At 36.3% G+C, this 27,251-nt stretch overlaps 1 protein-coding gene across 1 annotated transcript in view; it reads left to right on the forward strand.

Moving 5' to 3' along the window:
- The window catches only part of PAWR (pro-apoptotic WT1 regulator), a 111,949-nt gene that overhangs the window by 1,300 nt on the left and 83,398 nt on the right, over positions 1–27,251 (forward strand). The window lies entirely within an intron of this gene.

Genomic DNA, 27,251 nt, shown 5'->3' on the forward strand with positions numbered 1-27,251 from the left:
CACACACACACACTACAGCGCTCCCCAACACACACACACACACACACACACACACACTTTATTCTGAGTGATATTAGGACAATAGGAACGTTGTAGTAATCCACAATTCTTTTGTTAAGACGATCTTTCCTTGTATTTAAGTATTTGGCTGCTCTGTATATTGTGGAAAACAGTTGTGGTAGGGTTTTTGTTTTTGCTTTGTATTTTTGAGAGGTCTCAACATTCCTGCAGGCAGCAGCATCTTCCTATTAGAGTGAGTGGTGAAAATTTTTACTTAATGTGTAACCTATTTCTACCCTCAAAAAAAAAAAAAATCCTAAACAATTTTGGTTACTTTAATAGAAGCGCACTGGTTTTGGGAAGTGATTACACAACCTTGTTTCACCCAAAGTAGTTGCATCTTTTTCTCATTGGCTCTTTAGGTTTTATTTTTTTATTTTTTAAATTTTTTTACTCGTGGCTTTCTAATTTATTCAACTTTGATAACCAGTAAATACTTAATAAGAATATACTAACTTTAATTGTGGTTCAAGTAAAAGCATTCACAGTAAGCTAGGGTGTGTGTCAAACATACCCCACTTTTTAAGTGTTAATATGTTTTCCATACATGGAAAATTACGGTTTGTCTTTGAAGGATATATTTTTACATGCATGTTGCAGACAGATTTTTATCAGCCAGCAAAACTGTCCTCTGTGGTTTGCTACTTGCACAAAAGATCTGTTATTCATTAAATTGCTTTAAAAGGAATTCATGAGAGTGGTAATCAAATTTCTAGGTTTTTTTTTTTTTTTTTTTTAAATATGAAGATTAAGGGGAAACTAAAGACAAGGCTTTGGAAAAGCTACATTCCTCAACTTTATTTTTAAAAGTAGCTGATGGTCCAAATAAAAGAATTAGTCATTTTCAATCTTTTCCTCATTGTTCATCTGACAGGGGTCTTATTTTGGGAAATATCTTGGCAGATGTTAAACTTCATTTTTTGTCTGGCTGCTTGTGCTAGAATTGTTACTTCTCAAGTACCTTTTTTGTTTTTGTTTTTAACAAGGGTAATGTTTACTGGGAGGAATAAGTGTGGTATATCTTACGAGGTCCTAAGAAACATCCTTTGTTAATACTCCTGCTTTGGGTTAGAGAACATAGTGCTGAGAATGTAGATGACTCCCCACTACAATTGAGTCTAATACTCAGGAATGTTTTTCGTTTGGGTGTTGGCAAGTCCTAAATTTAATCTTCCTTAAAAACAAACAACCCAGGGTACCATTTTTTTGTCTGTGGAATTTGAACCTTTTTTATTGAATAGGGAATTGAGGACTGCTTTCTTTTTGTGGTAACTATGGCTCTATCTGTTGCTGTAGGACGCAACAAAACATGGTAATGTTTTACCGCAGTATCTAATTAGCAGGCATACTTCTTGAGGGCCTCCTCCTCATATTTTCATAAAAACAACTTAAGTCGTTCAGATTATTTTAATAGTGGTAAATATATGACACAAAACTTTAAAGGTGGGCCGTCTTTATATCTTTAGGTTGTTGTACGTTGTTTTTTTAGAATTGTGTGCCATTCATTTCTCTTAGTAATTTCAGCATTGAGAATATCAGTTGCTGTGGAGTTTCTTGTGTAATATAACTTAGTGCTCCTGGTTTAAGAAGTCATATGATATTTTACAAAATTTTCAGGTTTGCAAATATCATAAAAACAGAAAACCACCAATCTGTCAATATTCAAGAGTGGACTTGTATTATTATTTAATGTTGAGAAAGCATCTTATTTTCAGGCAATATTCTCAACCAAGTTTATATTAGAAGAGTAGCGTGACACATCACTGTGACTTTCATTAACTTATTTTACTAATTACAGAGTATTATAAAATTGTTGTAAAGAGATACGTGACAACAGCTAAAGATGCCACAAACAACCAGAAGATAGTTTTAGTGAGGAAACAAAAAAAAAAATAAAAGGGGGGGGGGGGGGGGGGGGGGGGGGGGGGGGGGGGGGGCATACTGCTTCTGATAACCGTGATAAAAAGTGCAAATATTCAGTTGTCGTTAGTGAGACAAACTTTAGTTCTCATTTACTGAGGTAAAGATTTAAAAAAAAAATTTTTTTTCTAAATTCTTATATTTTGGGGGGCAGTAGCCCAAATTGGATAATTTGGATGTAATATACCTCCTGCCAATAATTTTGGTATATGTTTATTAGATCTGTCAGATGTTTATTACATGTCTGTGTTCAAGGCACTATTGTAAGTGCTGTGGAAAAAACAAGAGTAAGGCAGTGTATAGTCTCAAGGAGCAGAACTGTAATCCAGGAGGAAGGATAAGGCATAATTATATGAAAAAATTTAAGTACTGAGTTAACAGTTGAAAAGCCATCTTAACACCACAAATTGTTTATTAGAAATATTTTGTGTTTAGGGGCGCCTGACTGACTCAGTTGGTGGAGCGTGGAACCCTTAATCTCGGGGTTGTGAGTTCAAGCCCCACGTTGGGTGTGGAGATTACTTTAAAAATCTTAAAAAATATATATATATATTTTGTGTTTAGAGGAAAGAGATGATTGGGCTGTGAGAAGCTAGTGAGGATGAGGGTCTTGAGCTGAGACTTACATTTCTGTAGCTATATACTTATACATATATTCACACATACATGTATATATACCTGTTTGTATAATACTTTAAATATCAGAGTGGTGTTTCTTAATTGTGGTAGCTAATTAAAATCATGTGAAGATCTTAAAAAAAGTGCTCTCCATGGAGAATACTTCCCTTCTCCCTCCCTGACCCCCTTTTGATTTAATGGGCCTGGGATGGATCCCAGGCATTAATATTTTGGTAAACTTCACATGTGATTCTACTGTGAGTCAGGGTTAAGAAATACTGGGCTGCAGTCTGGGGATACAGAAATGAATAGGACACAGGCTTGTCCACAGGGCCTCTCAAGTAATATACAGTGTTAAGTACAGCCTATTTCCTGAGTGGGGAATAGTTGAGGAAGGATTCCTAGGCAGTATCACTCCTGTTTTCATAGTGCTTATGAAGTTACTGCCATTTAATAGGTTTTCAGAAGAGTTAACAGATCTGGTTACCCTAGAAAATATAATAATTCAATAGGTCAAGGTCAAATGGCACTGAAGTTTTGATTTAAATATAAAGTTAACATATGTCGAAACTTACTATTTTCATAGTGGTTGGCTAGAGTGCTTTATGTGTTGTTTTAATTAATGCTCACAGCAATCCCATGTGGTATAGTTTCTCTTTTTATCCTCATTTCCAGAAGAGAAAATGGAAGCTTGGAGAATTTAAATGACTCAGGATCACATGAAAAGTGCATAAGTGGTAGAGCAATATTTTAAATGTTTTTGTGGGGTTTTTTGTGTATATGTGCATCTTGGGAAAAGTGTTTTTAAGAATTAACCTACTCTGGAGGCACCTGGCTGGCTCCGTTGGTAGATTGTGCAATTCTTAATCTTGGGGTCATGAATTCAAGCACTATATTAAGTGTGAGGCCTACTTAAAATAAAATTTTTAAAAAATTAAAAAATTAAAAAAGGAATTAACCTACTTTGCATTATTTAGCTTATTTCTCTGTAACTTTGTTTTTTTCTATAACTTTTTGTTAGAGGTTATCTTAATTTAAACATCTGAATGGGGAAAACAGTAAAAGGAACTGAACAGAAATTAGAGTCAAATTTGTAGGCTCAGAGATTGCTTCTGACTCGCTAATTTATAGTTTGCTTGGCAAAATTTGAACACCAGGCCACCCGCAAAATCTGTTTTTGGCTAGAAGTCAGAAAATGTGAATCTTTGTTTTTATTTAAGTGATACGTTGTTTTTCTGTCAAGATGGGGCTAAACACCTACCCTGTAGTTTGAAGGAGCATATGATATATAGAAAGCACTTTTAAGTGAGCACAATTTTAAGTCATAATTATTCAGCATATTTATTGAACATTATGTAGGACAAATTCTACTTAGTAAACCATGTAAATCCAGGTAGATTAAGAAATTCCTTTCAGTATGCCCAGTAGGTTCCAGACTGTCTACCTTTCTATGTGATGAGTCAGAAGAGGAACTAATAGTGACTCAGGGTTGGGGAAAATTGAACTTGTGAATAGGGTAGATATAGCATAAACAAGCAAGCCCAACTTTCCTAAATGTTTGAACACATTGGTAAAGTAAATTAAAATTTTAATATTACCAGGATTTATAATGAGTGGTCTAAGCTGGGATGCCTTTTTCTGTAAAAATAATTATGTAATTAAAGTAGATGACATTTATGGTGTGCTTATTAAGTGCTAGGCACTGTTCTAAGCACTTCACCTGTATTGGTGCATTTAATTCTCACCACAACCCTATGGGAAGATGGGGGAGAGCAAGTAAGTTACTTACTTGCCTCAGGTCACATATGTGGTATGAAGCAGAGTAGAGATAAAGCCTTTAAAGCCTGGGGCTTAATAACCAACCATCTTACTATATTTCAGTGTATTACATACTATATACCTAGTTAAGAAAGACAAAGACTATTTTAGTAGTAAACTAGAAGATGCTAACATGTGACTAAAGAATTTGAAAATAGCCCTATAATAAAAGGCAGATTAAGTGGAACTTTATTAGAAAAACTTGAAAGGAAATAAATAGTGACATTAAAATTCTTATTTAAAATCACTATCGGGTGCCTGGGTGGCTCAGTTGGTTAAGCGACTGCCTTCGGCTCAGGTCATGATCCTGGAGCCCCAGGATCGAGTCCCGCATCAGGCTCCCTGCTCAGCAGGGAGCCTGCTTCTCCCTCTGACCCTCCCCCCTCTCATGTGCTCTCTGTCTCTCTCATTCTCTCTGTCTCAAATAAATAAATAAAATCTTTAAAAAAATAAAAAAAAATAAAATAAAATCACTATCAAGGGGCACCTGGGTGGCTGAGTCAGTTAAACGTCTGCCTTGGGCTCAGGTCATGATCCATGTCCCTCTCCTCCCTGCTTATGCTGTTGCTGTCTCTCTCAAATGAATAAATAAAAAAATCTTAAAAAAAAAAAAAATAAAATCACTATCAAGCTAGTGGCTTTATTTATGCTCTTTATTATTTCTGCATTGGTTTTTAGCACTTGTAATATAGGCCAGAAAATAATTATGCTGTTTAATAGAAAGGCTAAAATATGTCTTAGAAGTTTAAAATGATTGGCAAATATTAGAGTTTGAAATTTTCTGAGTGCTTTTTTCTTTTTAAAAAGTGAGCTATAGGGGCACCTGGGTGGCTCAGTCGTTAAGCGTCTGCCTTCGGCTCAGGTCATGATCCCAGGGTCCTGGGATTGAGTCCTCACCGCATCGGGCTCCCTGCTCCGCAGGAAGCCTGCTTCTCCCCCTCCCACTCCCCCTGCTTGTGTTCCATCTCTCGCTGTGTCTTTCTCTGTCAAATAAATAAATGAAATCTTCAAAAAAATAAATAAAAAGTGAGATATAATTCATAGATCATAAAATTAATCCTTTAAATTATTCAGTTCAGTGGTTTTTAGTGTATTCACAAAGTTGTACTCTAAGTGCTTTTATATTTTCATCTTAATTTTTCATTATGTTTTTAGAACCTGTGGTACCTAAGTTTTAGCTTACCACCCTATAAAATGCAGCAGTATTCAAATAATTCGGTATCAGCTTTTCCTGCATCTCACAGAAAATGAAATTATGGTAGAATTTTCTCGGTTTTATGTTTCTTCAAATACCTACTACCATTTGTTCGCATAGGAGTTTAGTATAAGAGGTATTATTTTAAATAAATGTAAAATTTTTTGAAAATTAAAATTTTACATATCTTTCAAGGAGATCTGCAAAGCTCTACTATGTAAACATTTGGGAACTTAGATTCAAAATAAAAATAGAGTTGTAAAGCACCTAAAGTCTTAGTCGTGTTACTTAAATCAGTGTCTTAAAAGATGCGTCTTGGGGATGTAGGGATGGGGACCATCTGTACCAGTATCACGTGTGTTGTTTATTTGAAATGGAGATTCCTGGAATCCACCTCAGTCTGGGGAGCGAGAGGGGTTACTGAGACCGCAGAGTCTGAACATGTTCCTGAGTGATTCTTGTACACCCTAAAGTTTGGGAAGAACCGACTTAAATGCCCTGTAATGGTTTATTGATTTGTCAAATGAAGTTGATACTGATTATCTTAACAGGATTATTACATGATCAAATAAAATAATGTCGGTGTAAATGTTCCAAAAATGATAAAATGATAAATTATAGTTACTGTGTGGTTATATTGATAACTGGTTGTTGATGTCTAGTGGAAATTTCTTACTGGGATGTTGAAAATTCTTTTTTTTCCTTCTAATTAAAAACTAAAACATTTTAACAAAGACAACTTGAACTACTTGGAAATTCAAAGCACCTTGAACATTTATGTAATGTACAGTTAGTGCAAAATGTTGCATCTGCCTTGCTTCTTGTCTTGAATTTGTTAGAAGCCTAGACTACAGGAAAAAAAAAACTCTACCTTAATGTGTAATTTGAACTTTCATTCATTTTTCATTTTTACATATCTTTAAGGGAAAGTGTATAATTATGTTTGAAAGTGTATTTAATAATTTGTGGTTCAAACTCTTAAAACAGGTTTTGTCCATCTTATCACAAAATATTTCCAACTGCATGATTTCTTCTCTTGTTCACTATCACATATTAAATCTATAGGCATTTTTAGCTGGCCAATTGATTCTTAAAATATCTGGTTATTGTTGAGGGAACTTTCAGTTTAAATCTTAGGCATTTGTGTTTATAGCCATATACCTACTGTATAGAATCAAGCCTTAGCCATCTATCATATTCTCCTTGGGTTATTTAAAAATATACTAGGCACTATGTCTGAATGAAATTGTAAGAACATTTAGTTTCTAAAAGCAGCAAAATTATATATCTCAAAAGGTAGAAACTGATCCAGTGAGTTCAAAACCTAGCATGTGAAAATTGGATAATAAATATTTATTCTGTGATAGTCTTTAAAAAATTCCTTCACCAAATTCTATGCGTCACAGGGTAGTTTTCAATAATAGTTTCATTTGTTTTATATGGTTGAATTTTTTTTAAACAGTGTTGTATTCTGACAGTGTTTTGTTAGGGTTTTGCTGAAATGAATAGAAAGGAGAGAATTTATGTTACAGATTACATTTCTGTGATAGCTTAAATTTTCTTTGCAGTTTCTTTATATAAACTCTGGGCGACTAGCTGAATAAGAAATAAAAATAATAGTTTGAAATACAGGATGAAAACGTGTTTTATAATAAAATTAACTTTAAAAGGTACTATTTAATATTAAGCTTATGGGCATAAAAGTGAAATTTGCAAGTTATACAAAGTATACTTTGTATACAAAGTATTACTTTCTGTTGCTTTTGGAATTTCTTGAATATTTTTAGTAGTACGTTAAAAAAAATGGAAATCTTAGTTTGAAGAACAATATTAACTTTCAGAAGATGGTACTTGAGGAGTAAAAAGTAAGATTATATTAGCTGCAGTAGTCAAAGAAGTTACTTTGGGTTTGAAATTCTTGGCGAGACTTTTTGATAGCCTGTAGTGCAAGCAAAAGTTGATCCACACTAAACTTACGTAATCTTAATTTTTTTCTGCTGGTGAAAGTAATGTGTTAAAAAAAAAAAGTGTTCATTGTAGTTCCTTTGTAGAAATACAGGAAAAGATAGAGAAACATCACCTGTTATTTTAATTCGTATAAATACTTGTTTCTGATCCTTTTTCTCTATATCTACATAAAAAATGGAACCACACTATACAGATTTTATGTGCATTTAGTAGTCATTCATCATGAGTATTTTTATGATGGTGTTCTTCAAAAATAAGGATGGATTTAAAAAAAATTAGTTTCAGGTGTGCAATATAGGGATTTCTTTTCTTCGTGGTAAAATACTAATAACAAAATTTTAACCGCTTTTGAGTGTACATTCAGTGGTATTAAATATATTCATATTATTATACAGTCATTATCACTATCCATCCCATTACTTTTCTCATCTTGTAAAACTGAAACTCTATATCTATTAAACAATAACTCCCCATTCTACCCACCTAGTCCCTGGCAACTACCATTATGCTTTCTGTCTTTAGGGATGGATATGTTTGTGTTACTTGATATTAAAATACTTGAGCATTACTTCATTGGTGAAGGACTCTACTACTTTGTCCTATTATGTAGCTGATTGGCAGATAAGTTGTCTTAAGATAAACATACGTATTCTTTTCTTTTCGTCCATTGGGTTTCCTGAAGCATTCTTCAAGACAAGTGTTTGGGTCTTTCAAAGTACCTCATAGATACTAGGACCTTCAAATAATTGTGAGGGATGCCCAATTATTTTTTTAAGATTTACTTATTTATTTGAGAGAGAAAGAGAGGGCAGCGGGGGGGGGAAAGAAAGAATCCTCAAGTGAACTCCGAGCTGAGCATGGAGCCCAACACGGGGCTCGATCCCAGGACCCTGAGATCACCACCTGAGCTGAAATCAAGAGTCGGGACGTTTGACTAAGCCACCCAGGTGCCCCATGCTCATATATATATATTTTTTAACCTTCTCTGTAGCCTTTGATTTCAGTGGGAAATTGGTGATCAGAGCTGCAATAATTACAAGTATGTGTAAGTTATAATTCAGCGTAAAAGTTCCTAATCATACATGCAAAATCACACAATGAAAACTACAGGACATAAGGAAAAATGGAGTTTAAGGGTATAATACTCAGAAATTTTGTCAGTGACATGTAAAAAGATGGAAACATAATAAAGACTAGCACAATTTTACACATGTTAAATGGTTACACACATAAATACTACAACAGATATGACACTTGACCTTGAAGAAAACCTGAGTTTTCTTATAGAAGTGGGTGTCAAAAGGGTGGCAATTTGTGAAGTGTTGGAAGAAGGGTTATCTGAATTGGACTGAAACTGTAACACCAGATGTGGATGGGTTCCAACATGAGGACTGAGCTGGCAGATGTTTGAGATGTGTGCATTCTATGTCATTTTGTGTGACTGGGTTGCATTTTCTGTGCTTACCTAGTGTTTCAGTTGCACGTAAGCAGATGCGAAATTTGTATTATGTTCAACTTGCTCCCTAATATATCAGTTGCATTGGAACAAATCCAGTTTTCTAAACAAATATTATAGTGTATATGTATATACTCATACATATACATTATTTATACATTTATGTGCATATCCACATTCATCTATTCAAAATATGTGAAACAGTGGCTTGAGAAGATCAGTTCAAGTAATGAGATGGAGAAAGGGCTAGGGAGCAGATGTGACTAGATATAAGAATACTCATTTAAGAGTATATAAATACTGAAAAGGAAAGAAATGGATGAATTAAGAGGTATTTCATTGGTATTAGAAAATTACATAACAATGTTTGAGCTGGAAAATTCCTCCTCAACATTCCTACCTCTAGCTGAGGGTAGCACACACCTACCCTCCCGTCCCCCCAGGGCTACCTGTACCCTGATTCCTATCTAAATCTTGCTTATTGTTTTCCTTCTTTCCTAAATACTTGGCCTTTCCCTCTTGGTTCATCTTCTTGCCATGAAGAAATGTTCCCTTAATTCTGCTTCACTTTCAACTTAATTGTTCAACTTGCAGGCATTGTTTTCACCTGCTAACTCCCATTTCATTGTTCATTTCCTGCTACCTAATTGCAGTTGGTCTCTACAAGGTTGCTTGTGACCTGTTAGATTCTTTTTTACTTGGTTTACTCAGAAACATTTGAGTGCCTGCTGTACCCCAAGCTCAGTGCTAGATGATACAAAGATGAATTACATACTCACCAATCTTTAAGGAACTTTCAGTTTTCTCTCAGAGAAAAAGATAATGTTTTAGTTCAGGCTGCCATAACAGAATACCATAGACTGGGTGTCTAACAAACAACAGAAATTTATTCTCACAGTTCTGGAGGCTGCAAAGTCCAAGGCAGCAGCAGAATTGGTGTCTGGTGAGAGCCTGCTTCCTGGTTCACTCTGTCCTCACATGGTGGAAGGGGTGAGAGAGATATCTGGGATCTCTTTTATCAGGGCACTAATCCCATTCGTGAGGGGCCCCATCCTTATGACCTAATCTCCTCCCAAGGGACCCCCCTTCTAATACTGTAATATTGGGGGTTAGGATCTCAACATAGGAATTTTGGGGAGATGCAAATACTCAGTTCATAACAGATAAATGGAATTTGGTATAATGAGAACTATGATAGAGAAAAGAACAGAGTACTGAACTAGGTCAGAAAAGGGAGCCATCAGTTACATGAGAGAGTCAAAGAGGGCTTTACATAAGGTAAAGTAGTATTGAGCCCTGTGTCTTGACTGATAGGAAGGATTTCCCAAACGGAGAGGGGAGACTCGGTAACATTCTCTGTAGAGGAAATAGCATTTGTGAAGGCACAAAGCCAGGAAATAATAGCATTCTATTACAAATATATCTCCTGTGTGCCCACTACTGTGCTGGGGGATTTCCATGTGTTAGTTCTAATCTTCACATTAATTCACAAGGTAGATTTTTAAAATATATTCCTCATTTTACAAGATGCCTCAAAGAAGTTGTGACTTGCCCAAGGCCATACTGACAGAATTTGGATCTGACTCCAGATTTGTTTGGGTGCCAGTGCATGCACATTGGTTATCATTGTTGGAAAGAGGGAGGGATATGTTCTAACAGAGGAAACTTTGATGTGCAGAGAATTCTTGGTGGGGAGTGAGTGGAGAACGGCTGAAGAGGAATAATATGGACCAATTGTGATGGATCTGAATGTCATGCCAAGGAATTCAGACTTTATTCTGCTGTTCTCTATTAGTATTGTTGGCTGGATATTTCCTTCTGTCCATACCTGTATATCCAGTAACCCTGACAGCTTCTGGAATGGAAAACTTTAGCCTGCCTAATATGAAGTCACAAAGAGGATCTTCTTGTTTGGAGACAGGTATCTGTTCAAGAATAATAAACAATACAAAACCATGTAAAAATTATATTGCATATAATAGAATAAATAAATCCAGATTTCTGTGTAGGTTAAAAAGAGATGAGAGGATAGCCTCTAAACAAAGTTGTGCCCAAGTAATTCTTTTTATTACAAAAATAATTCTATACTGTAGGTAGATTTGGGAATGACATTTTTAGTGGAGTAAGATGAAGAGGAGATGGGGGCTCTGATGATACTAAATTGCCAGATTCTGTACCGAGTGTTATCATGAAGAAGTTTATAGTTTAATATTGTCCCTGGGTTTAGACGTGACTCTGTACTTGATATAAAAGGTGGTGTTGATCTTGCAACATAGATGCTTGGGATACAGGTGCTAAAGGGTGAGCATTGCCTTTGAATCTTTTCTCACATATTATTTGTTCAACTTCCACACATGCTCCCCGCCCTCCCCCTTCATCCCTTCTGCCCTCTATTATCTTAGAGGAAGTCAAGTGCTTCTCCAAACCATGTTTTAGGAATAGTGTTGGTTTATTTTTGGTGATGCAAAGGTAATGCCTGCTTATTTGTAGAAAATTAGAAATAAAATTAGCAGAAACGGGATTGTGCAAAGATAAGCTATAGATTACTATATCAATTTGACATGTTTTTCCATTTTTTTTTTTTAAAGATTTTATTTATTTATTTGAGAGAGAGAGAATGAGAGACAGAGAGCACGAGAGGGAAGAGGGTCAGAGGGAGAAGCAGACCCCCCGCTGAGCAGGGAGCCCGATGCGGGACTCGATTCCGGGACTCCAGGATCACAACCTGAGCCGAAGGCAGTCGCTTAACCAACTGAGCCACCCAGGCGCCCGTGTTTTTCCATTTTTAAACATGGCCAATAATAATATTATTTCCTTTTAAACTTTTTGAAAGATGTTAATTGCTGCATATTTTTTGTTTCATAAACATAAAGTGGAAATTATGTTTATCCAATGGTAACTATTACTTTATAGTTTTGGCATATAATTCTTAAGTATATTTTTAGGCATACACATAAAAAATATATATATCCAGAAATTTAATCATTCTACAAATACTATTAAACCTTTTTGTTTTCAATATCTCATGAATATCTTTGTATGCCAGCAAATATATACCTCTGTTGTTGGTTTTTTTTTTTTTAGTTTATTTATATTTTTTAGTAATCTCTACACCCAGTGTGGGGCTTGAACTCACAACCCCAAGATCAAGAATCACATGTTCTGATTGAGCCACCCAGGTTTCCCACTGTGTTGTTGTTGTTGTTATTCTTAATGGCTATAGAATATTTCATAATTTGGGTGTTCTGATAAAGCTACAGTACATTGACTGCAGTCTTAGCACATATTTTATTTTATTTATTTCATTTTTCAGTCTCAGTACATATTACATGTTAGACACTGAAGTAGGCCTTTTGGCCATTTGAGTTGCCATACTTGTTTTGTTACCAGCACTCAGGATTTGAATGAACTGTAGTTCATCATTTGTTCTTGAGCAATTTATAATCTAATTTGGAGAAATAAGATTATGTAATATCATTTTGAAACATTAAAAAGAAATGTATACTAAAGTGTTAAATGTTATACCATGCTGTTAGTACAGAGATGTGAGAGATCCCTAGAGAACTGAATGGTCCAGGAAGTTTCATTGAGGGAGTGTGAGATTTGAGCTGATCTTGACGGACTAGAGAGTTAGCAATCTGATTGGAATAAAGGGTTTATATTAGGAAATAATAATAGAGAAATTAGGGAGTGGAATTATGAAGGATCTTAAAAAATGGGCTGAAAATTTTAGGCTTGATGTGTCAGTCCATAGGAAAACCTTGAGCAGGATATGTTTATATTGGTGACACCAGGATTTTAACAGGATCTGCTGGGCAGCGGTGTGTAGAATAGGTTGGAGGAAGGGGAGAACATAAGTAAGATGAATTGGGAGGTTGTCATACATGAGGGGGGAGACATATGTGAAACCATTAGAACATTGTAGTAGAATATAGTTCATTAACATTCTCAGTTTTATGTTTTGTTTAATTGACTGTTACTGTCTTCAGTTGGAGTGCTTAGGGGAACTTATGAGTCAATGATAAGTTCAAAGATAATAAACCAGAAATCACTTATACTATAAACTGGCTTTTAGAATATTTTATTATTTTGATTGTAGGTGAAGAGAAAGGCATTTGTCTCTCAGGATAAGCAAGCCATGTTAATAAATAGGTAACATTTGCATGCTTACTGGGCTTGGCACTATTCTAAGCCCTTTATGGGTATGAACTCACTAAATTTTTATTTTATTTATTTCTAAAGATTTTATTTATTTGACAGAGCTCTGCACAAGCAGGGAGAGCAGCAGGCAGATGGAGAGGGAGAAGCGGGCTCTGAGCAGAGAGCCCGACATGGGGATTGATCCCAGGACTCTGGGATCATGACCTGAGCAGAAGGCAGACACCCAACCAGCTGAGCCACCCAGGTGCCCCTGAACTCACTTAATTTTTAGAAAAACTCCAGGACAGTCAGCGCTCTTCCTGTTTTACAGATGAGGAAAGTGAAGTACAGAGATGATAAGCCATACTGAATTTCTGGTTAGAAGAATTAGATGCTAACTTTGCCTCTTGACATTTCCCCCCCAGCCCCCCCCGTGCTTTCAAGTTTACAGTAGGGGCAGTATCACCTTTTAGCATTAGCCCAAGCAAAGTTGGCATCCTTATATTTAACTTGCTTTCAGGTTTTTATTTTATTTTATTTTTTAAACATTTTATTTATTTGTTAGAGAAAGAGAGAGAGCACAAGCAGGGGGAGCAGCAAGCAGAAGGAGAGGGAGAAGCAGACTCCTTGCTGAGCAAGGAGCCCCATGTGGGACTCGATCCCAGGACCCTGGGATCATAACCTGAGCCGAAGGTAGATGCTTAACTGACTGAGCCACCCAGGTGTCCCATCTTTCAGGTTTTTAATTATTTTGTTTTAAGAGATTTTTTTCTCTTAAAGCTACATATGAGAGTCAGAGGCATAGCAAAAAGTTTGGAAAGATCATGCACTGGTTAACTGATTATCTCTGGATGGTTGAATTAAGGAGATCTTTGTTGTTGGCATGTTCTTTGTTTAATCTTTCTTGTTGAGATTTTCTCCATGACCTAAGGCATGGGAAGTTTTTGTAGATATTCCAGGGGTATTTGAAGAGATTGTGTATTTTCTGGGTATAGAATTCTAAATATTTTCTGTTAAGCCAGTCTCCCAACTTATGTTTCAAATCATTCAACCTTACTTATTTCTGGCTTGTTTGAGCTGTTGTTTCTTAGAAGATATACTGATGTTTACTGTTGTTGGCTTGTCAATTTCTCTTTGAACTTTGACAGAATTACATCGTATAAGCAGAAGGTTAATAATGGAAAAAATACTATAAAATTTCAATTTTTAAACCCATAGTAGAGATATACAGGTATTATGATTGGTAGTTTGGTTTGATGTATCTTTTTGTTGTTGTTGTTAAAGATTTTATTTATTTAGAGAGAGCATGAGTTGGGGGAGGGCCAAAGGGGGGAGGGAGAGAGAATCTCAAGCAGACTCTGTGCCAAGCGTGGAGCCTGATGTGCAGCCTGATCCCACGACTCAAGCCTAAACCAAGAGTCAGATGATCAACTGACTGAGCCACCCAGGCACCCCTGTTGTTACTTTAAAAGCTCTACTCTAGATTGTCTGAACCACTTATATTAGTTTATAGTAACATGTTGGAGCAGTTTTATGTTTATACAGAAATTGAGTAGAAAGTAGAGAATCCCCATATTTGCCCTCAAACCCCAGTTTCCCTATTAACGTCTTGCATTGGTGTGGTGGTATATTTGTTACAACTGATGAACCAGGATTAACTAAAGTTGATAGTTGACGTTAGATTTCACTGCACACTTCTTTGGGGTTTTGTTATTTTATAATGTCATGTATCTACCATTACAGTATCATAGGGAATAGTTTCACTGCCCTAAAAATCCTCTATGCTGTACCTGTTCATACTTCCTTCCCTCCCTGGCAACTACTGATCTTTTTACTGTCTCTATAGTATTGCCTTTTCCAAAATATCGTGTAGTTGGAATCCTACCATGTAAAGCTTTTTTAGAGTGGCTACTTTTCATTTTAGCAACATGCATTTAAGGTTTTAACATTTCATTTTTTTGATCATATAATAATTATTTTACTTAACCTAATCACCTGAGTTACCCAGATGACCTGGGGTGAATTTTAGAAAAGTCAGATCTACCCTCAAATGACAAACATTTGTTACCATTAAGTAGTTATAGCACAAACAAGGTGATGAATTAGTGTTTATCAAATGAACAGTTGTTCGGAAAATATGCCAAAGCTGTAATGGAAATTCCAAAAGAAGAGCACCAAAAATACTTTGGTTAATGATGATATTTTCATTAAATGTGTATGGCTTCATAAGGTATATATAAAGCTTTGAGAAGATACTAATGCTTAGTTGATCATGTCAGTTAGAATTTGTTTATGTTAAAATATTAATCATACCACTTTTTGGTCCACATTTGTAGTTTTTATGTGGTTTTCCTCTAAATATCTTTTTTTTTTTTTAAGATTTATTTATTTTAGAGAGAGAGAGCATGCACGTGTGAATGGGGGGGAAGAGGGAGAGAATCTTCAAGCAGACTCCCCACTGAGTGTGGATCCTTTGGCGGAGCTCAATCTCAGGACTCCATGAGATCATGACCTGAGCCTACACCAAGAGTCATGGCTTAACTGGCTGAGCCATCCAGGCGCCCCTCCTCTAAGTATCTAATCAAGTGTTTTCACAAGGAATCAAATCTATCTTTGACTTTTCAAAGATCCTTAGAAAGGGATGTTCATTTTTATTGATTCAGTGAGATGGGTAGGATAAACATTTAGAGTTTAAGTGCTTTCTTTCTGCCTGGCTTCATTTCTAGATGGCAGTAGAGTTGAATTCAGAGAAGCTACTTCCACCTTCAGGACACAGAACGTAAGTCCTGTGTTTCTAGCATATTGATTAAAACCTTTCCTATGTCAATGAAATTTATCCACATCATTCTCACAGAGAAGGGATTCAATTTTGAGATTGGTGAAATAGGGATGCCTGGGTGGCTCAGTGGGTTAAGTGTCTGCTTTTGTCTCAGGTCATGGTCCCAGGGTCCTGGGATCGAGCCCCACATGGGGCTGGCTCACTGCTCAGTGGGGAGCCTGCTTCTCCCTCTTCTTCTGCCTGCTGCTCCCCCTGCTTGTGCTCTCTGTCAAATAAATAAAATCTTAAAAAGAAAAAGATTGGTGGAATATTTTAGATGGTAAATTGATTAGAGAAAAGAGACTTCAGTTACATTTCTCAACACTTCACTTTGCTGATTTCAAGTTTAAAAGCGCAAACACGGGTGGCTGGGTGGCTCAGTTGGTTGAGCGTCTGACTCTTGGGCTCAGGTCATGATCTCAGGGTCCTGAGATGGGGCTCTGCCCTCAGCAGGGAGTTGGTTTGGGATTCCCTGCATCTCCCTCTTCCTCTCCCTCTGTCCCTCCCCCTGCTTGCTCTTGCATGCTCAAGTGCTCTCTCTGTCTCTAAAATAAATCTTTAAAAGCGTGAACACAGGGGCGCCTGGGTGGCTCAGCCGTTAAGCGTCTGCCTTCGGCTCAGGTCATGGTCCCAGGGACCTGGGATTGAGCCCCTCATTGGGCTCCCTGCTCAGCTGGAAGCCTGCTTCTCCCTCTCCCACTCCCCCTGCTTGTGTTCCCTCTCTCACTGTGTCTCTGTCAAATAAATAAAATCTTAAAAAAAAAAAAAAAGCGTGAACACAAAGCAACTTTAGGCAGTAGCTGGTTTGGAGTGAATATTCGGATGTAATGATTTCTTTTTTCAACTTATTTTTGCTTGAGAGTTTACTTATTTTAGTATTGTCAGTACTTAGCTCATTGCTTGCTATGTATAAGTAAGAATGTTTAAGAATGTAGCGCAGATGTGTTGATTGATAAGTGATTTCATATATAAATTGTGTTTTCTCCTGGATTCCTCCTCTAACATCATAAAATCTTGAGGTAGACTTAAAATTTGGCGTTAAACCTATGATAGACATTTTTATTGTGAACTACGGTTTTTAGTACGGTTATTCATTCCAGTGAATATTTGAACATAAATACTAGAAAATAACTGCCAAAAATTTTGTTTGGGCATAAGAAAGAATCGGTCATAGTAATTTTCTGTTATCTTGATATTTTGCAGATTATTCCCTTTGCAACATTTGCATCTCAGGAAACCTCTTTTTTTTTTAAATGTAAAATGGAATTTTTCAGAATGAAACTGAATAAGCAATTTTTTATTTTTAGCAAAACTTAATTTAGTTTGTTTACTTATTTATTTATTTTTAAAGTAAGCTATGTACTCAACGTGGGGCTTGAATTCACAATCCTGAGATCAAGAGTATGCTTTGAGAATCTTAAGGACCGAGCCAGCCAGGCACTCTGAATAAGTTATTTTTAGTGTTTTTGAAACCAATTGATTTTTCTATGAAGAATTTTCATTCTTACTAACTGGAATTTTTTGTTCAAGAAAAGCATTTATAATAACACATAAGATGCGTATTTTATTTTATTTTTTATTTTTTTAAAGATTTTATTTATTTATTTGACAGAGAGAGACACAGCGAGAGAGGGAACACCAGCAGGGGGAGTGGGAGAGGGAGAAGCAGGCTTCCCGCCAAGCAGGGAGCCCGATGCAGGGCTCGATCCCAGCACCCTGGGATCATGACCTGAGCCGAAGGCAGACGCTTAACAACTGAGCCACCCAGGCGCCCCAAGATGCGTATTTTAATGTTAAGATGTTACACCCATTTAATTTAATTTTGGTTCCAGGAACAGATTTGATATCTTTTTTTTAATAGACTTTATATTGTATTTAAAAATTTTTTTTAAGATTATAAATTTATTTATTAGAGAGGGCGAAAGAGAGAGCATGAGCAGGGCAGAGATAGAGGGACAAGCCGACTCCTGGCTGAGCCGGGAGCCTGGCATGGGGCTCGATCCCAGGACTCTTAACCAAATGAGCTTAACCAACTTAATCAACTGAGCTCAACTAACTGAGCCACCTAGGCCCCCCCCAGACTTTATATTTTAGAGCAGTTTTATGTTTATAGCAAAATTGAACAGAAGATACAGAGATATCCATTGTATCTTCTGCCCCCACCTGTGCATAGGCTCCCCCATTATCGGCATCCCCTACCAGAGTGGTATATTTGTTAGAACTGATGAATCTGCACTGACACATCATTATCACCGAGTCTGTATTTTATATTATGGTTCATTCTTGGTGTTGTACATTCTGTGAGTTTGGACAAATGTATAATGGTATGTATCCATTGTAGTAGTATCATACAGAGTAGTTGTACTCCCTTAAGAATCCTTTGTGTTCCATTTATTCAGCCCTCCCCCCACCCCCAGGCAATCACAGATCTTTTTACTATCTCCATAGCTTTGTTTTTACCAGAATGTCATAGAGTAGGAATCCTACAGTATGTAGTCTTTTCATACAGGTTTCTTTCACTTAGTAATATGCATTTAAGCTTCCTCCATCTTTTCATAGCTCTTTTTAGTGTTGAATAATATTCCATGGAGGTACCACACTTTATCCATTCACCTACTAAAGAAGATTGCTTCCAACTTGTGGCAGTTGTAATTAAAGCTGTTATAAACACCCATGTGCAGGTTTTGTGTGGACATAATTCCCAGTTTCAGTTTCTTTTAAATTTTCAGTTTCTTTAGGTAAATACCAAGGAGCGTGATTAATGGATTGCATGGTAAAAGTATGTTTAGTTTTATTTATTTATCTATTTTAATTTTTTATCTATTTATTTATTTGACAGAGTGAGACACAGTGAGAGAGGGAACACAAGCAGGGGGAGTGCGAGAGGGAGAAGCAGGCTTCCTGCCGAGCAGGGAGCCCGATGCGGGGCTCGATCCCAGGTCCCTGGGACCATGACCTAAGCCGAAGACAGGCGCTTAACGACTGAGCCACCCAGGCGCCCCTATTTTAATTTTTTTTATTTTAGAGAGAATGCGTGCATGAGAGCAGGGGGAAGGGCAGAGGGGGAGAGAGGATCTCAGACATGCTCCCTGCTGAGCAGGGAGCCTGACACGGGGTTCCATCCCAGGACTCTGAGATCATGACGAGAGCCAAAACCAAGTCATACGCTTAACCGACTGAGCCACCTAGGCACCCCGAGTATGTTTAGTTTTGTAAGACACTGTCAAACTGTCTTCCATAGTGGCTGTACTATTTTGTATTTCTATAAACAGTGAGAGTTCCAGTTGCTCCATATCCTTGACACCATTTGGGGTTGTCAGTGTTTTTGATTTTGGCCATTCTGATTGATAGGTATGTAGTGGTATCTTGTTTTAATTTGCATTTCCCTGATGACATGTGATATGAAGCATCTTTTCATATGCTTATTTGCTATCTGTATGTCTTCTTTGGTGAATTATCTGTTAGGTCTTTAGCCCATTTTTTGGGTTGTTTTCTTATTGCTGCATTTTAAGAGTTCTTCATATATTTCGGATAATGGTCTTTTATGTTTTCTTTTGTAAATGTTATCTTCCAGTCCTTTCATTTTCTTGACAGTGCCTTTTTCAGAGTAGAATTTTTTAATTTTAATTAAGGCTAGCTCATCACTTATTTCTATCATGAATTGTGGCTTTGGTGTTATATCCAAAAAGTCATTGTAAAACCTAAGGTCATTTAGGTTTTCTCCTGTGTTCTGTTCTGTTCTTTTTTTTTATTATTTGACAGAGAGAGAGTGCGTGGGAGCGCACAAGCAGGGGGAGTGGGAGAGGGACAAGTGGGCTTCCCACTGAGCAGGGAGCCCAATGTGGGGGGCTCAATCCCAGCACCCTAGGATCATGACCCGAGCCAAAGGCAGATGCTCAACCACTGAGTCACCCAGGCACTTCTATGTTAGTTATTTTCTAGGATTTTTAGAATTTAATGTTTTGTATTTAAATCTGTGTCTAGATTCATTTTTTGCATATGGATGTCCAGTTTGTTGAAAAGATTATCTTTGCTCCATTGTATTACCTTTGCTCGTTTGTCAAGTGACTGTATTTATGTGGATCTATTTTTAGTCTTGTCTATTCCAGTGCTCCTATTCGTCTATTCTTTTAGCAGTGCCAAACTGTCTTGATTACTATAGCTTTATAGAAAGTCTTGAAGTTGGGTAGTGTCAGTCCTCCAACTTTGTTCTTCTCTTTCAGTATTGTGTTGGCTGTTCTGGGTCTTTTACTTCTCCCTATAAATTTTAGAATCAGTTTGTCTATATTCACAAAATACTTGCTACAGGAATTTTGATTGGGCTTTCATTGAATTTATATAGATCAGTTGGGAAGAACTGACATCTTGAGAGTGATGAGTCTTCCTAACCATAAATAGGGAATATCTCTCCATTTATTTAGCTCTTCTTTGACATCTCTCCATCAGAGTTTTATAGTTTTCTTCATATAGATGTTGCATATATTTTGTTAGATTTATATCTAGGTATCTCATTTTTTGGGTGCTAATGGAAATGTATCATGTTTTTATTTCAAATTCCACTTGTTCATTGCTGGCGTATGGGAAAACGATTGTTTTTTTTTTATATTAATTATGTATTCATTAACCTTGCTATGATTGCTTAATCATTTTTGGAATTTTTTTAAAGATTTTATTTACTTATTTGAGAGAGAGTGAGAGCGAGCGAGCACAAGTGGGGTGGGGAGGTGGGGAGAGGGAGAAGCAGATGCCCCTGCTGAGCAGAGAGCCCAATGCGAGGCTTGATCCCAGAACCCTAGGATCATGACCTGAACCAAAGGCAGACGCCCAACTGACTGAGCCACCCCATTTCTGGTACCCCATTTCCAGCATTTTTTGTTGTTGATTCTTTGAGGTTTCTATATAGACAATCATGTCATCTATGAACAAAGACAGTTTTATTTCTTCCTTCTCAATCTGTATGCATTTTCTTTTCTTACTGTATTAACTAGGATGATAGTGCATTTTTTAGGCTTAAATTGTGTGATTCCATGGTAATCTTTGAGAATACAGTTCTAAAAACAAACAAACAGAAAAACCCTTTTGTAATTTTCCCTTGCAGTTTTCCTTGGTTACATACTATCAATTAGTTCCTTAAAACTTTTTGTTGTTTTGTATAAACTATTTACATTGCCAAAATGGGGAAAAATAATAAAAATTTGCTCTGGTTGAGGGAATGAAAACGTGATTAACAGCTTTCTTTCCTAGTTAGAAGAAAGATTCTTTAGCTTTTTGTCCATCTATAGGTTAAAAATACTGACTTTTTTCTTGCAAAGTAATCATTAAAAACAAAGACTAACTACTGTCCATATAGAAGAACTTATTTAACAGTTTCAGTTTATTTTTCCATTTATAATACGATTTTTTTTTTTAAAGAACACTTGAGTGAGAGTTATTCAACTCAGGATAGATTATTGATAGAGTTGCTTCTTTTGGAGGTGTTGAAAGTGAAACCTTATTAGATGGGAAAGATGTTAGATGTTATTTATTTATTTAGATGTTATTTAAATATATTTCTTAGTTATTTAAGTTCTATGGATCTGATGACTGTATTTCCCAAACCAATAATCAGAATGTAAGACCTGATGACAAGATAGGAAATTTGAAATGTAGATGATCTTGGATAAATGGACATGGTCCTACTTGAGTATATGGCTTACCCTTTCCTTCCATGCAGGGAAAGTTTTAGGCCTTTGTGATTCATAAGTTTGTCATGCAGATTACTTTTAAAAAACAAGAAATATCATGTACAAGAAACTCTGACTTTAAGATTATTGATTTTATATCCTTAATCTTTACATAGTCTCCAATTGGTGGAGTGGCAGTATCCTATAGATAACTGAAGGCAGTAACTTTTAGGGCTTGCCTTTCAACAACTCTAGGACTGAAGACTTTCAAATCAAAATGTGAAGACTAATCAATCTTTGATGTGTCTGTAATAGAAAAAGACAGGAGTGAAATTATTAAAATGCACTCATTGAATACTACATCAAAAACTAATCATGTACTTTATGTTGGCTAATTGAATTTAAATTAAAAAAAATGCACTCATTCCAGGGGTGCCTGGGTGACTCAGTCAGTTGAGTGTTTGACTCTTGATTTTGGCTTGGGTGGTGGTCTCGGCATCGTGGGATTGAGCCCCATGTCCGGCTCCGCACTCAGCGGGGAGCCTGCTTGGGATTCTCTCTCCCCCTCTCCCTCTCCCCCCCCCCCACTCCCCCATGCTCGCTCACTTTCTCTCTCTCTCACTCTCTCTCAAATAAATAAATCTTTAAAAAACAATGTACTCATTCCTTCCTTTCCCTGGCTCTGTTTGGAACTTTCCCATTTCTGGGTTATAATGGATAGTATGCGCCTGTGTGTAAGCATGCTGGTATTTGTTCTCTTGGGAAGAGACTATTTCCTTCTAGTGTGAAGTCCCCAACTTGTCCTAATTTCTCTCTTTATATTTGTCCTCGCTCAGTTTTTTTTTTGTTTGTTTGTTTTTATTTTTGTTTTGTTTTAATATTCTTGGAGGTGACGAGTTCAGAAGTAGGATGCTGGATAACCAAAGACAAACTGCTTGGGGCTGCTTCGTGAAGCTGAAACAACACATTATCAGGCAGCTTAATGGGAGCAAACACTGGTTATAGTTCTCTTTGGTGTCAGAGTGAGTGAATGAACTTACTTATGGAAATACATTTTCTCCTAACTTGAAACATTAAAAAGCAACAACAACTTATAGAAAAACCAAAAGAACAAAGGTAAAAAAATAGTATAATGAACCCTGTGTACAACCATAACTATCTGGGTTCAGTAATTTTCTTTTCCCCCAGTCCTCATTATTTTGAGACATCCTTGAATCCTATCATTTCATTTGTAAATAGTATAGGTTTATAAAAGAGACTCTTTTAATGATAACCACTATATTACTATTACAATACGATTACATTTAAATAATAGTTTTTAATACCAAATACCCATTGTTCACATTTGTATGATTGTCTCATATATGTTTTTTATATTTTGCCTAAATAAGGTTTATACACTGCAGTTGATTGCTATGTCTCTTATGTTTCTTTTAATCTTTACATTCTCTCTCCCTCTTTTATTCTTTGGCAGTTTATTGAATAAAGCTGATTGTTCTGTAGTGTTTACTGTAGTCTGGATTTTGCTGAATGCATCCGCATGGTGGTGTTTATTGTAAACCTCTGCACCCTTTATTTCCTGTAAATTGGTAGATTTTATTTAAACTAGAAGCTGATCAGATTCATGTTCACGTGTGGGGTGGGTTTTTTTTTTTCTTTTTTGGTGGGGCAAGAATACTTCATAGGTGGTATTTGGTACTTATGTCAGGAGGCATAAATTGTTTGGTCATCTCTCTTTTAATGATGTTAGCAGTTACTAATGAATTGCTTTTTAGTCCCACGACCCCTTTATATTCCTCAAAATTATTAAGGATCCTAAAGAGTTTGTTTATGTGTAAATACTGTTGTATCTATTGGTGTTTATTTTAATAGAAATTAAAACATTTTAGAAATAATCATTTATTTATTTAAAAATAACAATAACTGCATGTTTATATGAATAACATTTTTGTGAAAACTATTTTCCAGAACATAAACTTAGTGAGAAGAGTGGCATTGTTTTACATTTTTGTAAATCTCTTTATTATCTGGCTTAAAAAAAGACTTGTGGATTCTCATATCTACTTTATCATTTAGTTTTTTGTGATAATCTATATCATGTAGCTTCTGAAAACTTCATTCATGTATGCTAATGAGAGCATGAGGGGGGGGGAAACGCAAGTAACATTTTAGTATTGTAAATCGTTTTGACTTTACAGATTCTCTGAAAGGGTTTTAGGGACCCATAGGGGTGTCCATACCATGCTTTGGGGACTCCGGGTCTGGATCCATTTTATTAGGGGTTGCAAAATGGTGATAATCTAATTCTGTCATACCCTTATAATTTATTAGCTAGGAGCACCTAGCCGCCTGGGTGGCTCAGATGGTTAAGCAGCAGACTCTTGGTTTTGGCTCAGGTCGTGATCTCAGGGTCCTGGGATGAGCCCTGCCTCTGTTCTGTGCTCAGCTGGGAGTCTGCTACAGATTCTCTCTTCTCCCTCTGCCTCCCCCTGCTTGTGTGCGCATGTGCTGTCTCTCTGTCAAATAAATAAATTTTTTTAAAAAATGTATTAGCTGGAGTATTTTATAAAGAGAACTTTTATCAACTATTTAGTTACCCTGAGATATGGTTTGTACAGATAAGGTGGGTTAAATTATCAGTTCTTCTCTTTAGGGAGATAGAAGCTTTACTGCATTTGTTTTACCATGTGAGAAAGAGAAAGAGGACCACAAAACCCCCTTTGTACTAATTGAAACTACTTTCAGTTAGACTCCTACAAGGGAAAGGAAGCCCTCTACTAATCCATTTGAGTTGCCTTCTTAAATTATTAAGATGCAGTTTGTATCTTACAGGTTGCCTATTTTAGTAGTATATCAAATAATATAATCTCTAAGAAACTGAGGAGTTTAAAAAGGGTTGGAAACTTCCAAGTTATGGGATGCTTTTACCTATTGCTTCCTTATAGAAATGTTGTAAAGATTAACAAGATAATGTCTGTGAATAGTTTAAAGCTCATGGGTATTGTGAGATATATTATTGTTAACTCCATAGAAGGAAAAATATAGGCTCTGTTATGGGATGTTAGGTTTTACTACAGTTTGATTTTAGAAAACTGAACTGTGTAATCCACTTCCAGAATTGCTTCCAAAATTTGAGCACTCTTGAAGCAAGATTGGGAGTTGTAAGCTGTCATAAATGATAAAGCCCAGAGACTAAAACTTGGAATGGAATGGAGTCTGGAGAGAGGAGATGTGTGTCAGAGTAGTGTAAGCAATAGATTAATTAGTCATAATAAAATCTCACAAATGAAAGAGGGAGGTCATCTTAATTCCTTACTTATGTATACTTGAGATGAAACGTGGAATCAATTTTCTTGTACTTAACAATTTTTATTTTAATTGACTTTTGGAATTTTTACAATACAATAGAAATATGTTGAGACAAGTTTATTGAGCCAACTATCTGTAGATCTTAAAATATTTGGCAGTTTAAATTGTTATTTAATGTGGGTTAGAAGTGAGAAGGATGTGAGTTGAAGGATGGAAGGAAGCTGAACCACAAAGAATAATCTGTCAGCAAAATAAATCTTCTCTAGTTAGACTTACTCTCTTGTTTTTGGAGCTGATGAAAACTATTTTAAAGATTAGAATTTAATAGCATAGCTATGGTTTGAAGGTATCTATTTTAGTTTTGTGTTTGTAGACTATAAGAAGAATTTAAAAAATTAATTTTTGCATTTATAAAATTTCTTTCAAAAACTGCACTTTATTTTTTTTTTTTGAGAATCTTATGAATAACCACCATCATTCCATGGAAACATATCTCAGTTTGGAAAAGAAATTAAATCTTTTCTTTCATTGTTTTAATCTGTTTCTCAAAGAATATTTATTGGAGGTATATTATCAAAGTTGAACCCTAAAATATCAATAATGATTTTTGGAAAAATATGTGCTGAACTGCCTCTCCTTCCTGGAAGTTAAAGAGGAGTTGTCTAGTTGTAAATGATGAATGCAGTGACTGAATGTTCATTATAAAGTTAAAAAATTTTTTGGTTTGCTAATGTAAGTAATAGATGCATATTGACTATACTTACACAATTATTAGTATGTTTTCTGTTCCCATTCTTTCTTCTAAAGTATAAAATTTGGAGCTTTAAGAAAAAAACGTTTACTCTGACCTTGAAATAATTTGGTATCTCAAAAAAAGGAGAACTAATTTGGTATCACATTTAGGACTTCCTTTTTTTCTTTTTTTATTTTAGTATGTTATGTTAATCACCATACATTACATCATTAGTTTTTGATGTAGTGTTCCATGATTCATTGTTTGCGTATAACACCCAGTGCTCTATGCAGTATGTGCCCTCTTTAATACCCATCACCAGGCTAACCCATCCTCCCACTCCCCTCCCCTCTAGAACCCTCAGTTTGTTTCTCAGAGTCCATAGTTTCTCATGGTTCATCTCCCCCTCCAATTTCCTCCCCTTCATTTTCCCCTTCCTACTATCTTCTTCTTTTTTTTTTTTTTAGCATATAATGTATTATTTGTTTCAGAGGTACAGGTCTGTGATTCATCAGTCTTAGACAATTCACAGCACTCACCGTAGCACATAGCCTCCCCAATGTCTATCACTCAGCCACCCCATCCCTCCCACCCGCCACCACTCCAGCAACCCTCAGTTTGTTTCTGAGATTAAGAATTCTTCATATCAGTGAGGTCATATGATACATGCTTCCCTTGCCTTTGGCGATGTTTCTAGGAAGAAGTTGCTGCGGCTGAGGTGGAAGAGGTTGCTGCCTGTGTTCTAGGACTTCCTTTTTAATGTTACGTTTAAAAACATTGGCTTTCTGGGGCTCCTGGCTGACTCAGTCATTGGAGCATGTGACTCTTAATCTCGGGGTTGTGAGTTCCAGTTCCACATTGGGTGTAGAGATTACTTAAAAATAAAATCTTAAAAAAACAACAACAACAAAACACTGACTTACTAAAAAACAATAATATGACCCAAAACAAGGTAATGTCATGGATTTGAAAACATAAAATAAAAATATACTTTCAGGGCATGTTCAGTTAATACAGATTCAGTGTAAAAACTTGGTAATGATAGTTCATGGTAATTAATAATTTAAAAGCACATTATCCTATAGGGCCAAAATTTAGAGAAAACTCTTACGACAGTAAAGAGAACTCCTTTTTGAGTGCTTAATTTATTTTATTTTTTAAAGATTTTATTAGAGAGAGAAACAGCATGAGAGGGGAGAGGGACAGAGGGAGAAGCAGACTTCCCGCTGAGCCGGGAGCCCAATGTGGGACTCTGTCCCAGGACTCCGGGATCATGATTTGAGCTGAAGGCAGTCACTTAAGCAGTTGAGCCACCCAGGCGCCCTGAGTGCTTAATTTATTATGTAAGTTCTTTTTTAATTGAAGGGAGGGTTTTGCTCAGGTAGTCAAAGAAGAGGATCATTCAGATCCTTTTTCTATCTCCAGATCATTTTGACTAATGAAAACTTACTTAAAAAAATTAGGGGTGGGGTGCCTGGGTGGCTCAGTAGGTTAAGCATCTGCCTTAGGTTCAGGTCATGATCTCAGGGTCCTGGGATTGAGCCCTGCATCAG

Source organism: Neomonachus schauinslandi, chromosome 5 (assembly GCF_002201575.2).
Source record: "Neomonachus schauinslandi chromosome 5, ASM220157v2, whole genome shotgun sequence".
Classification (NCBI taxonomy): Eukaryota; Metazoa; Chordata; class Mammalia; order Carnivora; family Phocidae; genus Neomonachus; species Neomonachus schauinslandi.